This window comes from Marmota flaviventris, chromosome 6 (assembly GCF_047511675.1).
Source record: "Marmota flaviventris isolate mMarFla1 chromosome 6, mMarFla1.hap1, whole genome shotgun sequence".
Classification (NCBI taxonomy): domain Eukaryota; kingdom Metazoa; phylum Chordata; class Mammalia; order Rodentia; family Sciuridae; genus Marmota; species Marmota flaviventris.
This window is the reverse complement of record NC_092503.1, coordinates 39,288,661-39,304,199: the sequence shown is the minus strand read 5'-3', so window position 1 is coordinate 39,304,199 and position 15,539 is coordinate 39,288,661. Positions and strand designations below refer to the sequence as shown.

At 32.5% G+C, this 15,539-nt stretch overlaps 1 protein-coding gene across 1 annotated transcript in view; it reads left to right on the top strand.

The window, feature by feature from the left end:
• The first annotated feature begins 6,915 nt into the window (after positions 1–6,915).
• Nkain2 (sodium/potassium transporting ATPase interacting 2) overlaps positions 6,916–15,539 on the top strand; it is a 441,575-nt gene continuing 432,951 nt past the window's right edge. The window contains exon 1 of the mRNA XM_071613875.1: positions 6,916–6,944. The gene's annotated coding sequence lies outside the window, so the exon portion shown is untranslated. The remainder of the gene's footprint in view (positions 6,945–15,539) is intronic.

Here is a 15,539-nt window from a genome sequence, read left to right as displayed (position 1 = left end):
GTCGCCCTTCCACAGTTAAAAGGAGAATGTTTTCTCATCACTCATAATCATAATATGCACACACATCTTACAGCCTTGCTATACAGGCAAACATACATCAGTAAAACCACTATATGTTTCTTAAGACACACAAATTCAGCTTTTAATATAGTTTGGTATTTTCTCAGTATTCCCTATGTTTCATTAACCTTTCAATTTTCAAAGTTGATTACATCAATTGGAATGGTAAAGACAACTTGATTTATTATTATAGGTGTTGGAAGTACATTCAGTAGAACATGCCCAGCCTTATGATTGAACAGCAATAAGTGACTGAAATGTTCTGTGTGAGTAAAAGGCAAGAAATTATAGTCAGTACCCTGATGCTAAATTCATATTGCTTTTTTTTTTTTATTCAAGAGGAATCATTTTCCGCTTTTTACCTCAAGAAGAATAGAATACCTTTAGGATACTGTTTTTATTTGCAGTTACATAAAACTTAATAGCTATGTTTATGTGTTCATTAAAACATTTCCTGTTGAATATTCTAACATTGAGAGTCTGTCTTACTTTGTGTAAGCAAAATATGCTCAGATACGATTTCCAAAAAGGTTTATATGTTCAACTAAATTAAATACTTTAAGGAAAAAAAAAAACAGATTTTTAGGTATTGATTCCAAGAGAAGCACAGAAAATTAATTGATAGAACATAATTCTGATAATTCATAATGCATGATTGAATTGTCATGTATGTTATAGAATCAATTCATCACCAGTGAGGGAAAAAATAAGGGAATGGAATATAGACCAGACTCTTATTTGATTTAGGCATGCATGTTTTAAAAAAAATATTCACAGAAAATATAATGGCAAAATTACATTAAAGTAATACTTGTATTTTCTCAGTTTGCTCTCTCTGATTTTCTGTAGTATCATTATTTTCAGTGATATTGGTAAGTTGATACCACTTTTGCATCCTAGTAAAAAAAAATTACCAGAAAACATTCCTATAGATTGCATGATTGCAAATCAATGATAAATATAAATAATATCTGTAGTAACCCAGTTATATATCATAATGTTGCTCTATATCATCTATTGTAATCTTTACTTCAAGAAGAAGATATTCTATTGTTCTTGAAGGAAAACGTGAAAAATGGTTCTCTATAGCATTCCTATACAGCAGATGCTATAAAGAAGTAATATAGTATATTACTGTGCTACTATATTCTGCTGATACTTAATGTGAATCAATCTAGTTCCTAACTCCTTTTCCAATTAAGCATCATGTGGCAAGTAATCAAATAGTGCTTCTTACATTCATCCCCTAATGATGAAGGTACTATCACTAGGTAATAGTTTTCCCTACTTGGTAATTTTAAAGAGAAATTTGCCAAGTATTTTAGACATATTTTAAAATGTTTGAATATATCAACATTCAAATCATACATTTTATATCAGGCATTTTGGTGTTAAACAAAACCAAATATTATCTCTGCCTTTATGGAGTTTGTAATCCAACAGCAATCTAAATATATTAAATAAAGGAAGGAAGGTAAAAGAAAGAGATCAATGGAAGAGAAAAGTTTAAGATAAATTTTGTTCAGGGTTCATGAAAAATTCATTTTCTTATAAAAATTTTCAAAATGTGCATGTTAAAACGAAATAACAATTTTTAAAATGTAGTTATTTTTGAATATTTTACTTAGTAACCTTCTTATTAGAAGTCTTCTAGTATTTAAATAAAAAGTACCTGATTAAAAAGTATAGAAGTATTTCCTTTGAAAAGATGGAGCATTGATGGTTATCACTAAAACTAAAACAATAAATTGGAAAACTAGTCAAACCATATTTTTAAGTCCTCTTTTCAAGTACTGTTTGTTTTGACAGTTTTTAAATACTTATTTATTTTTTAGTTATAGTTGGACACAATACCTTTATCTTTTTATTTATTTTTATGTGGTGCTAAGGATCAAACCTGCTGAACCACAACCCCAGCCTCAGGCACTCCATGTTTTCTTAAAGTAGACTTTGCAGTCATTGTGAGAAACACAAGATGTTTTTCTTTAGTAAGCGTCTTTTTTCCCCATAATTTTTCTTGAAGAAATTATTTTGCAAACCCAATGCCATAGTATTCAGTTTTCCTTAAAGTAATTTATAAATGTAATAAAATTTCAACAAAAAATTGAAAGTTGTAAGTATGCATATGAATGAGAACTTGACAGACTATGAAAATTTGTATGAATTGTGCATGTTATATATATTTTAAATTTAATATATATATATATATATTTTAAAATTAGGTAGCTTTACTGTAAGAGAGAGAAATGGCAAGTCATTTGCAGTGTCATCAATTGTAACTTGTTATTTTATAATAAAATTTTTGTCAACCTTTTCTTTCTAGTTTACCTTTCTAAATATTACACTAGTGCATATCTGAGTCTAGCCAGAACTTGAGCCTATCATGACTGAGAGCCTTAATTATTTTTTTTTCTTTAGCTAATTAGACTTCATCTTTGGAGTTAAAAATACAACAGGGAAAGCATGATGATTCTATTACCTTTTACAAATGATAGTTTAAAATATGTAGCTGGAGATTCAAGTTAAATCAGTTTCTCAAATGGTTTACTTGGTGCCTCAGATATCAACTCTTAAAAAGTGAATTTCATCATACAATGGAATTTGTCTCTCACTGCAGATAGTATCTGAAAGTGTCTTCCTGAAACATAGAACATAAGATTTTCTTTCCACAAGAAAAAAAAAAAATAATATTCCAGCAAGTTTAGTTTTTAGAAGAAAACTACAAGCTAGATGATAGATAGCAAGTGTGATACTTTGTTATCCTGTTAGGCTATCTCTCCTGAGCAGAACATCCTTTCCAATTATACTCAAACTGAACAACTGTCAATTATTTCACATCTACTAGCAGTAGCAACTGGAAAGAGGGTAGTGCAGATCTTTATGCTCAAAATAATTATGACTACGTTTAAGAATAGTATGAATGGAGGGGTTTATGGACAGAATAACTCATAGACCAAATTAAAAGGAATTACAAAATCTTCACCAATATTCAGGCAACTAGGAAAAATCCATTTGGAAGATATTGGTTCAGATAAATACTAGCTAAGAAAATAGAAAGGCAAGTACAGAAAATAATAATTGAAATAAATTTAGAGAAAGAAGAAAGGATGTCAAAGAAACTTAAATAAGGCAGTTAATAAGTTAAATGAGATAAAGTTATAATAGATAAAATGTTTATGATGTTTAGTGAAAGGTGAGGCTAACTGGTTTATGATCAAATATAAAAGGAAAATGGTAAAGTGAAAATAAATGCAAAGAAAGTGAAGGAACTGCTCCTTCTCTGCATTTGCTCCAGGGTGGGGATAGAAGGGGGGTAGGGTGGGGGTGGGGGTAGGAGAGGGGGTAAAAGAGGAGTGTAAAATCATGAATAATAATTACTGTGAAAAAAAAAACAACTCAGAAAATAGATAGGAAATGCTTTATTACACGATATACTAAATCAGAAATACTAAAGTATTTTAATGACACTAAATGAAAAAGAAGTTTGTTTCATAAATGCCATGTAGCTATCAATGATGACATTAATATATATTTAAAAATCCATAGTTCAAAGAGAGAACTTGGTTGCATTGAAGAATAAACCAAGTTCCCAAATTCAATTATCTGAGACAATGTTTTATAAAAGTCAATATAGGAAGTATATTTTTAATATACTAGAGAATAAAATTTATGGGACTACTACTATAATAACAAGGGAAGATAATAATATAATATAATCATTTTAATAAAATGGAAAATATACTAAGAACTCAAGTACTGAGCATTTTCAAATATTTCATCTTTATTCTCCTTTAAGCCACGTGAGGTTTCTATTAATAAGCTGTTTTACCTTTGAGGAAACTGAAATATACTATGACCCTTTGACTTGAATAGAGTCAAATTCAAAGTTCCTAACTGATAAAACCAGACATTAGATTCCAAATACTTAATCTCTTTATGCTCTTTATTTGTAGGTGACCCATTACCTTACTTATCCTTCCACAAAGTTATTAACCTTACTGGCTAAAACATGACATTTTAGCTTGATTTATAAACATACCAAGTATAATTTACATCAATATTTATACACAAATGTTAGTAACTAAGTATAAATGATGCTTAAGTTAATCTTAATGAAGATTCTGTATTCTTATTTCATATTTAATAGCTATCATTGATATAGTTGGTATACAATACATACTCTATGGAATCAAATACCACTTTTAGCCCTTAATGAACTTACTATGAAATTCCAGTTGTGAAATATAAAGGCTGCAGCATTGACATTCTTTACTGCTACATCAAGAAGCATGCTTTCCAATAACAAAATTTCAAGAAAATTTGATATGTGTATTACAGCTCCTACCAAATATTTTACTGTACTGCTACATCATTTTTTAGTACACAGTGTTTATTTAGCTCTCCATTGCAAATAAAGTGGGGAACATGTATCCTTATGAACAAAGAACATTATAAAATATTACAATCTGCCTGGATGCTTGATTCCACTCCACTTGCTTCTTTCTCACTGAAATCTAATGACTAAAACCTGTAGGCATAAATTTTTCTCAGCCTTTAAAGCAAGAACCATTATTATAGTTTTAAAACTGAAATCTAAATTTGAAAACAGCAAAATAGTTATAGATTTTTGTGGTTTTTTGTTTTTAATTATAGTGAGATGAATATTATTCACAATATTGAGCCAACCTAAAAGTCTCATCCATTTTTTTGCTCTGAAACTGAAGTTCCTCTCTAACTGCAGTCTGCTCAGTTTCCTGAGCCTGTCTCCATTTCCCAGCCCTCACCTCAAATATCCTCTCAGTCCCCTTCTGTTGTCCTGGACCACTTGGTTTGGCTTTCACATCATACTCTACTAAGCAATACACCTATTCAGCATTTTGATAAACCCATCACTTTTGAGAAACAGCTAAGTCACCATTTAGTACTACATAATCATATCATAGAACTCTCATTTCTGACACTACTTTTCCAGGTTACTAGTCATTGATTTATTGATTGTTAGGGTCTGTAAACAAGTCAAGATGGCGCCTAGCATTTTGCCAGAGGGAGTGGTTTGTGAAGTAACGCCAGCGAACCATTAAGTGCGGAGATTCCTTATTGGTTGACTACTGTATCTAGTTTATGTTAATTAAGATAAGCTGTGTGTAATGTATATATACCCCTCCTGTCCTACAATAAACAATTTCCACTCCTGCTGTATCAATGTACACAAGTTGCTCTTCACCCCCTGGTTAGTTTGCTGCAGCCGGACTGCGGCAATTGATATTTTTCTGAATACATATTTTTCCAAAAGTACTAACTGGGGAGCTTAAGCATATCAGCACATATATTTTAAAGTCGTTTTTCTCAAGGAGATTATCATTGTACATTGGAAAATGTATGCAAATAATTGAATATACGACCTTTGCAATAACATCAGGATAGGCAGAGTCTATTCACATAGTACATGGAACTCAGCCAATTCTGATTGAGTATAACTCAGGAGGTGATATTTGAGTTGACTGTTGAGGAAAAATAAAATAGTGATAGGTGGTAAGAAGACTACCTAAAGGGAATAAAAATTGTTGAAGGATAAAGGAGTAACATACAAAACAACAAAGGGATGGTAAATAGCTCTCCAAGTACATGGACGGGAAGTATTCAATGTGCCTGGAATTCAAGATTACTCAAGGGATTAACTGAAGCATGTGGTTCAAAAGATAATATGGTACAAGATCACAGTTCTGAACCATAAAATAAAGACTTCAAACTCACCATGGAAAGAATGGAAATCATGGGTATTTATTTAGCAGGAAGTGATATGTTACCATCTTTTTGCATTTTTTAGAAAATACTACCTGCTATTTTCTCTTTTGACAGGAACCTCTCACCACCAACCTTCCAATCTCCACTCTATTTCATTAAATCTGAAGTTAGCTTGATTCACTTCTAGGAGGTGTTTGACCACTTGTGTTAATGCAAGTGATTTTTATTTTCCAGGCTATGCTATGTGATCTTTCCATCTTCTTTCCTCTTCTTGGGTTAAATGCCTATTTATATTTCCTGTATGATTACCATATTTTTTCTTATCTATTTCTTGACTTGGATGCAGGGAGCATTTATCTTTGACATTTGTATATTCAGGGTTTTGCTAGTATGTTGTCTTCTAGATTCTTAATACTTATTAGTTGACTGAAACACCAAAAATATGGCTTGGCAAGAAAATTTGTCATCCCTACAGAAGTTACACTAACTGGACAGTGAAAGGAAGTTGGGCATGGTAGCTATATGGCTATTGTTATGCGAGGTTATAAGAGGATGAAGTGAGAATGTGAATCAATAGAGAAATGAAAAGGAGACACCAAGGAGAGAAAGCTGATGAGATGGAGAACTGATTTGAAGGGATCCTAGATAACTTGGAGAAAGGTCATACATTGTCCTATATAAGGACAATTTTATCGGATGAAAATATTAGTTTTTTTAATATACTTAATGTTTCTTTTGGAGAAGCCATTATTTTATGTATCTAGAAGCTGAAATAATTCACCCTTAAACCAGAAATGTGGGTGACTAATTACTTTGTCTTAAAATCTAAAAATCATATTTCAGCAAGTTTGAGCTATAATAGTGTAAGATTCCATAACAGGGAAAGGAAAGCAACAGAGAGATGAAAGTATATCTAGTCCTGTTCCTTGGAAAGAAGCAATATCTAATATTTCCCCTGAATCTTATGAATTAGGAGTACAGAAATTCAAGTTCTTTTTGAATCTTACACAGCATATTCCCAATTAATTCCTTGTTACTTCTCTCTTGCTTTTCTACAGTATGCTGTCTGGCTAGTCCTCTGGGTTACCTGGAACGTGTTTGTTATCTGCTTCTATCTGGAGGCTGGGGACCTCTCAAAGGTAATGAATGCACCACCCCATTTATGGGAGTCATCAGTAGTGTGATAACAAGTCTCTTCCTAATGAGGGCAGTCTCACCCTGCTCTTGTTACCTATATGCACCTGTCAGGAAGGTAAACTGAAGGTGTTTTGATTTATATCTCTGCATTTCCATCATTGGAGATATGTTTGATGTATCACAAAACTGTGCTTTTGTGTTTTTAAGAAAAACAAGTGTGAAATATTGATGAATATAGTGATCATGCATTGTGCTTTTATAACATTTACTGATGAGCGATTTTTGAAGTTAAGTAGGATTTTTTTCATAGAGAAAAGTGGACGATTTTTAAAATCAGTTTGCTTATCTGCTAAACATGTTCTTCATTGAGCCCAAATTGTAGTGCAATAACTCAAACAATTAAGGAGTTTTAGTTGAGTAAAGATTTTACCAGAGGGGTATAATTTGTTACAAAATGATCAAAATAAAGACTTAATTTTAAATAATCTAGAAAAGACTTAAAGTGCATTTTAAATTCATATTTCTTTGTTCAATGTGTTGTAAGCATATGTATCACTTTTGTATATTCAACAAGAAAGTCTTTACTACTGAAATAATGTAGTTTTCTGATTTTGGAATCACCATCCTCCTCCTCCTCCTCCTCCTCCTCCTTCTTCTTCTTTTTTTTTTTTTTCTTTGCAATAAAATTGGTGGCAAAGAAGTTAACCAAGGTCATCCCTTCTAGGTAGTTGTAGATCTTGATTCTTGAGAGAGTTTCAAGCTTGTACTACTTATCAACTTTGAACAACAAATATTGTAAAATGTTCTTTTACTTACTCCTTATTAAAGTGGAAGATTCTACAAAGATGCTGACAGTTTTAAAACTCAGGGCTAATCACATGCTTTAGAAAGAAAAAGAGGGAAGGAGGGAGGGAGGGTGGGAAAGGAAAGGAAAGGGAAAAGGGGAAGGGAAGATCCTGCAGACTACCTTAGCAGGGCCATATACTTTGGCAGGAGAGACAAGCAGGAATGATAATAAGGGTAAAACTCATTTACAATGTAGCATTCCTGAGTTTAAGAAAACACTCAGCATTTTGGGTGATGTTCATTTATTATTCAACTGTGATAGGTGGCTTTATATCAAGTAGAATTAACCTTGATTTATTTTGGTTCACTGACAAAGATAAAAGGTGGGATAAAATGGTGACATAATGGTATGAGAGAGAACTAAGGCTTCTGAAACATGTTGTTTGAGGATCAGACTTTGGAGGAGTACTCACCCTGGCCAACAAAATTTGCCCTAGTGTGTGGTATTTCTGTCATTCTGGCAGGATGTGGTCCTCTATACTCTTGGTGGCAGCAATCCTTTCAGGAAGCTAGAGAGTCCAGTGCAAAGCAATTGAGGCCTCTCTAGGAGGGACACAGATAAAAGGGCTGCTTACCCTCATATTTGCCTCTATGCAGAAAAGCAAACAGGCCTCCTCAACAAAGTGAATTCCTTATACATGTCTCTGCTGCTCTATAATCCACTTTCTTCAAAGAAATTTCACACTGCAATGACTTTTAATGATATTTTCTATTTAAAAAATTGTAAGGAAGGTATTCAGGCATACTGGCTGAGTGAAATGATTTCGGCAGATCGTAGAATTTGTTTAATATAAAAAACAGAGATGTGAGTCAAGCTGGTTGCACAAGTACTCTGTAATTGTGCTCACTGTGCCATGTGATGACTGCAGGCACAGAAGGCAGCTTGGGATCACCTGACCTCAAACAGGAAAACTGAAATCAGAGTGAGGACACATCCTGTAACATCACAATTCCAGAGAGTTGCAATCCAGAGGATCATGAGTTCTTGCAGTGCTGGCAGGCATATGACATCTATTCCTTGGCAATGAAGCAGTTAATAATATTTCCTTTTGTTTTCATCTTATACACCAAGGCTAGGCTCTGCAGAGCACATGAAAATTTAATAATTTCTTTTTTTAACAAATAATCTAAAGTAAAACTATAAAGGGCAAAGTTATGCAGTTATCTGTGCTGCGTTTTTCTTCCATTTGCTGCTCAAAGGGTTTGAGAAAAGTGTATTTATACCATTTAATTCTTTAGTTGCAACTTCCTCACAGTTTTCAAGAATTATAATGCCAGAGGGAAGCAATGGTGATTGAAAAATATATCATATACAGATATATGAAAACTCAAAAATGGCACTCCTGAAACTGCTAATACTTAGAGTATAGAATACAAATGATTGTTTACTTCAACCCACCAGAAAAATAAAATAACATTTCTACCTTTTGAAGGGGTCAGCTAGTTTGAGGCTTATGGAGAAATATGACAAATAGACCCAGAGAGGAAATTTCATGATCCTTATATATGTGGATGAAGTGTATTTATTTCCATAAAGTGTTTTATAAATAGGTGACTGCTTCATCATAAATATTGGCAAGAAGTGATAAAATGTAATAAAACATTGACACAAATTTCAGCTACCTGTTTAGAGTTTAGAAGTTTATGTTGTCGTTTTCGTATGCTTTATGCGCCAGAGATTACAGCCATAAAAAAATGATCAGTGTGAACATTCAGTAATAGATGATTTAATTATAATAATATGATGCAAAGAATAACCTGTTTGATTTTAAGTTTTCTTTCAATACATATGGCTGTATTATTAATATCTCTTCTTCACTGAAAATTCTATGAAAATCTAACATTATTACTAAAGTCTTAATTAAGGTTTCATTTATTATCTCTCTCCTATCTAAGGAAAAATAAATTATTTAATTAATTATTTCACCAGAGAAGCTGCTTTGCAAATACTTTATCTCAGTTAAAATTAACAAAATAATGGGAATATAAAATAAAATGGTACATGATAGCAACAAAAAAATACACATGGCATACTAATTAATTACACATTATTGTTATTATTTTAGATATTAGCATTGAAAACATTCCAAAGCATCCCTCAATGTATTATTCCTGGGTTGATATTTTAATGGATGTCCTGTTAAGGAAACCAAGATCAAATTTGTCTTTATCCCCAAGTGCTAATTTGTTAACAACTGCCTTTTGGGGGGAGTGGGTATGAGGGATTGAACCTAGGGGCACTTAACCACTGAGCTACATTCTCAGCCCTTTTTATGTTTTACTTTGAGACAAGATCTTGCTAAGTCGCATAGGTTCTTGCATAGTTGCTGAGGCTGGGTTTGAACTTGTTATTTTCCTGCCTTAGTCTCTATGGAGTCGATGGGATCATCATGTCATAGGCATGCACCAGCTTACAAATGACTTTTCACATTGTCATATGGGCTATTAGATTAATAGTTTTCAGAATTTCTCATATAAATAAATAATATTGTTTTGTTCAACTATTCCTGACACTTTGAATTCTTTTGTTCATGTATTCAATAGAGAGAAATGGAAATTAATCCCAGCCGTTAACTGCATTCAGTAACTTTGAGAAGAGGAAAGATATACCATTTCCTATGTAGTAATGCTTAACTTCAAAGTACATTGTAATTAGAGGGAAAACACATATAATATGGTATATATCTATTAGATTAACTGCTGGGGAAAATGAAATATATGAAATAACTTTTTAAATAGTAATACGTAAGCAAAAATCTTAGTGATAGTCTCATTAAATGCAAAAAATATTTTATTAGATTTAATAAAGTAAATTATTGAGATTGAAATTATTTTCTACCACTTTTCTTCAAATGATTTTTGTGATTTCAGTCTCTACTTTTATGAAGTATGTATTATCATTAGTGAATGATGTATCATTTTGCAAAATAAAACAATAAACATATAGACCTCAAGGAATTATTTTACACTTACAAGAGCTGAATTTGTTTTTAGTTAAATTTGTGAGAGTAGGGACATAGTACATATCAGGTTCCATTATACCTGAGATACCTTGTTAAGGAGAGCCAAAAGTAATTAGTTTCATCCAGTGATATGTGTGCTTCAGGATGAACACATTTGAAAGCAACTTCTGGAAAGCTATTCCATTTTTTTAATTTTGATGGTTACTTCAGATATCTAAATGTAAATTATTTTAAAAATTTTCTATTTAAAAGGCAAAAGAATGTGCTCTGTTTAAGCATTGGGGAATGAAATTGCTTCTTTGTGAATATAAGAGATAGGGGGAGATAAAACCTGTCATACTCAGTTAGCTAGGGAACAAATAGGGAACAAATCCTTAAAACCAGATACAGTAAGATGCATAATAACATTCTATTACAACAATCTCAGTTTTATTTCTCTTATAACAAAATGCATTATTCATTTAGAGGGGTATCCAACAGGCTAATATCAAAAAAAAAAAAAAAGCTTTTATAGCCCTATATGAAATATAGTAGTATGGAGAGAAATCTGTTGTAATAATTTTTATTTGAATTAATACTTTTTTAATAATTAAAAAATCTATTCCATTACTATTAAAGAAGACCTATAGTAACTAAGAATAAATTCAACAACTATCAAGAGGACAATATTTTGGATTTATATGTTCTTACTTTGTTTTCCTTACTATAAAATGTATGTAGTATAAGGACCCTTCAGTTAACTATCACTGACCTAATTAGGATAATTTTGAAATTTAAAATTCCCAACTATCCAAGTAGTTTTTCATTTAGTGTATCGAGAAAAATGTTCCATGATTAGTGAAAATTGGACATAGTACAATTCCTTCCTAAATCTGTAAATGAAACTTCCTATTGCCATTTGGTTAGCCACAACCTCCATTCTTTTTCTTGATAATTCATTGAATTATTGTGCTTATATTTTTTTAAGTTCTTTAATTCTCTCTTCTTTGTTTTTCTTTTCTCCTTCTATGTGAGAAATAGGGTCCTTGAAACTTTTTACTTCTCTGGCTACATTGTTTACTTGAAAATGCCACCTATTGTCATAATCTAAACTATCATCTTTACACCATGTCTACCAGATTTGTATCTTTGGCCCTGACCTTGTTGCTATGTTCAAGTCCCATACCTCCAGCATCCTGCTGGTGTCATGTTAGTTCCATTGTCACCTTAAATTCAACATGTCTAAAAGGATTTATCATCCTCTCCAAGGAATTCAACTTTGTAAGTTCACTTCATACTAAAAGACAAAAAAAAAAAAAAAAAAAAAAAAGCAAAAGAACAAAATTCACTGAAAAAATAAATTAAAAGGGGAACTTTTTTTTTTAAAGCAGACTACAGACATTTTTTAGACTAATTGTATGATCAAGGAAGAAATATATATTTGTATTATATAGATGGTGTTTGTGTGAGAGAGCGTGTGTGTGTGTGTGTGTGTGTGTGTCTGTGTGTGTGTGTGTGAGAGAGAGAGTGTGTGTGTGTGTGTTGTATTGTAAACTTCATATATCAACAAACTGAAAACAGCAGGGATCTGTTGGGGGAATGACTACTCTGGAAAGGTGTTCTCCAAAGAGATGCCCTGACCTTTTAAGATGCTGTTCCCTGGAGGCATGTGCTGATTTTAGGTGAGGTCAGAGGCTTGGAATTTGGGCTTTGAACATGTAGAGGACTATTTCTGAGGAATTTATAAATCATCAAGCTTTGAGGGAAGCAGACTCAAACATATGGACAATTTTTCTGTTAGGGCATTTGGTGAATTCTGTACAAAACTTAAAATATAAATGAAAAGATTCTTAAGAAATATAGTGAAAAATTTTTGTCAGTATGGTAAAATGAGATTGAAGTTAGGGGAAGGACTATATAGGATAAATTAGATTTATCATTGCAAATACCTGGAGAGGGAGTCAGGGATAAACTAAAAGCAGACTGAACATTACCAGGCTGAAATCCAGAGTCAACTCAGAATTGTCCTTGATTGAACTAAGTTGATTACCCATCATTTTATCTGTCTAGTTAAGGAAAGGGCAGACATCTTAAAGAGAAAGCATTATCTCAGGCCTTTATGCTTTATTTATATGCATATCAGACAATTGAAGATAGCTACACTTGCTAAAAGAAAGAACCTCATAACTAAAAGTGAGAAAACAATGGACAATTGAAATGCACCAACAAATGATTCTGATACTTTAATGACCTAATAAGGACTTTAGAAAATAAAACATGTTGAAGAGAATCAAGGGAAAAACTACCGAGAATATGTTGAAAGATGAAGAATTTATCCACAAAGAGTTGATATCTATATGAAGAGTCAAAAGGAAACTCAGGAACTAAAAATAACTTAAAAATAAATTCATTAGGTGAGTTTAATAGTAGAACCAAAAGATTTAGAAGATTGGTCAATTTGAAAATGAGCTTATAGAAAATATCCAAACTGAAGAACAGGGAGAGATTAAAGGACACCTAAAAAGAATTCAAAAAATAGTAAGGGATGTCAGAAACATATGGGGCTTAGTGAACTGAAGTCCTAAAAGAAGAAAAAATACATATATAATTGGACTGAAGCAATACCTAGAGTGAAAATGACAGATAATTTTCCAAAATTGTGTAAATACATCATTACAAAAATTTAAGATTGTTCCCATATGCCAAGTGGAATAAATATCAAGATAACTGCATATGGGTAGACATGAGTAGGAATTTTGCAAAACAAAGATAAAAATCTTAAAAACACTGAAGACAGGAGACACACTGCCTTCAGAGAAACAGAAACAAGAATTGACTCTTCAAACAAATGAAGAATCTAGAAGGCAAGTGAGTGACACCTAAAAGCACTTCAAAAGACCAACCTAAAATTTTATACTCTGAAGAGTAGAATAAGTAAGGTGAAATAAAATAATTTTCAGACAAGAACTCAGATAACTAATTATCAGAAAATCTGCACTAGAATAAATGCTAAATACCTTCCCATAAATTTATAAATAATTTTATCATATTATTTCTTACTATATTACATAAATAACAATTAATACAAATGCTAAACATCTCCCCAAATCTTTATAATAATTATATGGTATTATTTTTTCTCTGTTTTATTATATTTATTATATTACTTATTTCCTACTAAACTTCAACTTTCTAAAAGGCTCTGTCTCATTATCACTGTTTAGGAGAACGTCTGCCCCTGGCCACCACACAGTAGAAAGAAATTATAGAATCAATTAAGAATGTTTTCGTTGTTTATAAATAATCACACTTAATACAACATAAAACAAAGGCAACAAGTTTCACTTATCAATATATTCTAATTATTTGTTTGCTCAACTGTCCCTTCTTCAATATTGGGTTCATGTTTTATTCATTTTTGATACCAAGAGAAATGCCAAGCATATTAACAATGCTCTTAGAATGAAACCAAATGGCAATAGAGTAGATTTCATAATTATCCAGACCCACAAATACAACAGTGGGGGGTCCTTCCCTTCTATTCCATTGTTACATGGAGAGTAGGATGGGATGTGTGTCACTCAGGGTTGGTCTAGAATCCTTTGTTGGTAGCAAGCACAGGGAAGTTAATCAAACAGCAGGCTCCCTAGAATCATGCTTTCCAAACAGGATCATATGAGTCACCTGGAGATATTTTTAAAATATGGTTTCTGATTTCTTTGGAGTGAGGCCCAGGTCTTTCATCCATAACAAAAAATTATACCTGTTGACATCATTTGTGCATGGAACACACTATTTGTTCTAAGTATTACATTACTGTGAGCCTTCACATAGGCACAAGGAGAGTTCTTGATTTCCGGCCATCTTTTGAAGCAGGGATTGTAATGCAGAACTTGGTATTTATGCATAAATAGATTTATCTGTTGATTTATTACTTAATACTGACTCTAACCAATATATCAAGCAAAGCAACCTAATATATTAGCTAAGGTCTGAGGAGAACTGTATTTAAATTCATTCTAGAAAACCCATGTCTTACATATCCTTCCTTTGTGCAGCAAAATCCTGTTCAGAAATATCCACATACATTCCTTCAAAGTGGAGCTGATTCCAAAATTGAGTTGGTCCTGCAAATTTATTTGCATCATTTTTTATTATTATAATTGAATCCCGAGACGCTGAGGATCCCAATTCTCAGGGTAATGAATCTATTGTATGCTTAGTGCCATTTTGGTTGAAACTGCAACTACTTCTGAAAATTCTCACTTTGATATCAGCCTTCCTTAGTCTTATTAAAACAGTGTAAGTCATGTCACAATTCTGTCCTCGCCATCAAAATCTAGATGGCATTTATAGGTTCTATGGCTCCAGTAACTGCTTAACTTCTACTTTATTTGACTTTTTTTTTTCTGTTGTTAATACCCCATCTAAGTGCCTCTATATCAAGACTCCTAGTCTCTTGTGGAGCTTAGGAAGTGTCTTCAGTATTGAAAGTAAGACCTTCCATATAGAAGAGTTCCCTGAGAATTAGCAAAGTCCTGGGAATTAACAACCATTATTTCTGCTGAATGACTTACAGCTGTCATGAATGTAAACTGTTGATAGAAGGTTTTGTAAGGGAGCAATGTGAATGGACAGCCTGAGTTGCTTGAGAGAATAGCAGAATGATCTTCTAGCAGAACAGCAGACTTGACTCCCAGGAGTCTCCATGCTGCTGGCAAAGTTCACTGTGACAGCCTGAGAATGTTGACTCAGCTGTCACATGCTGATCTGCTACTGATTCAAAGGCATACCCTATCTGATTACTGT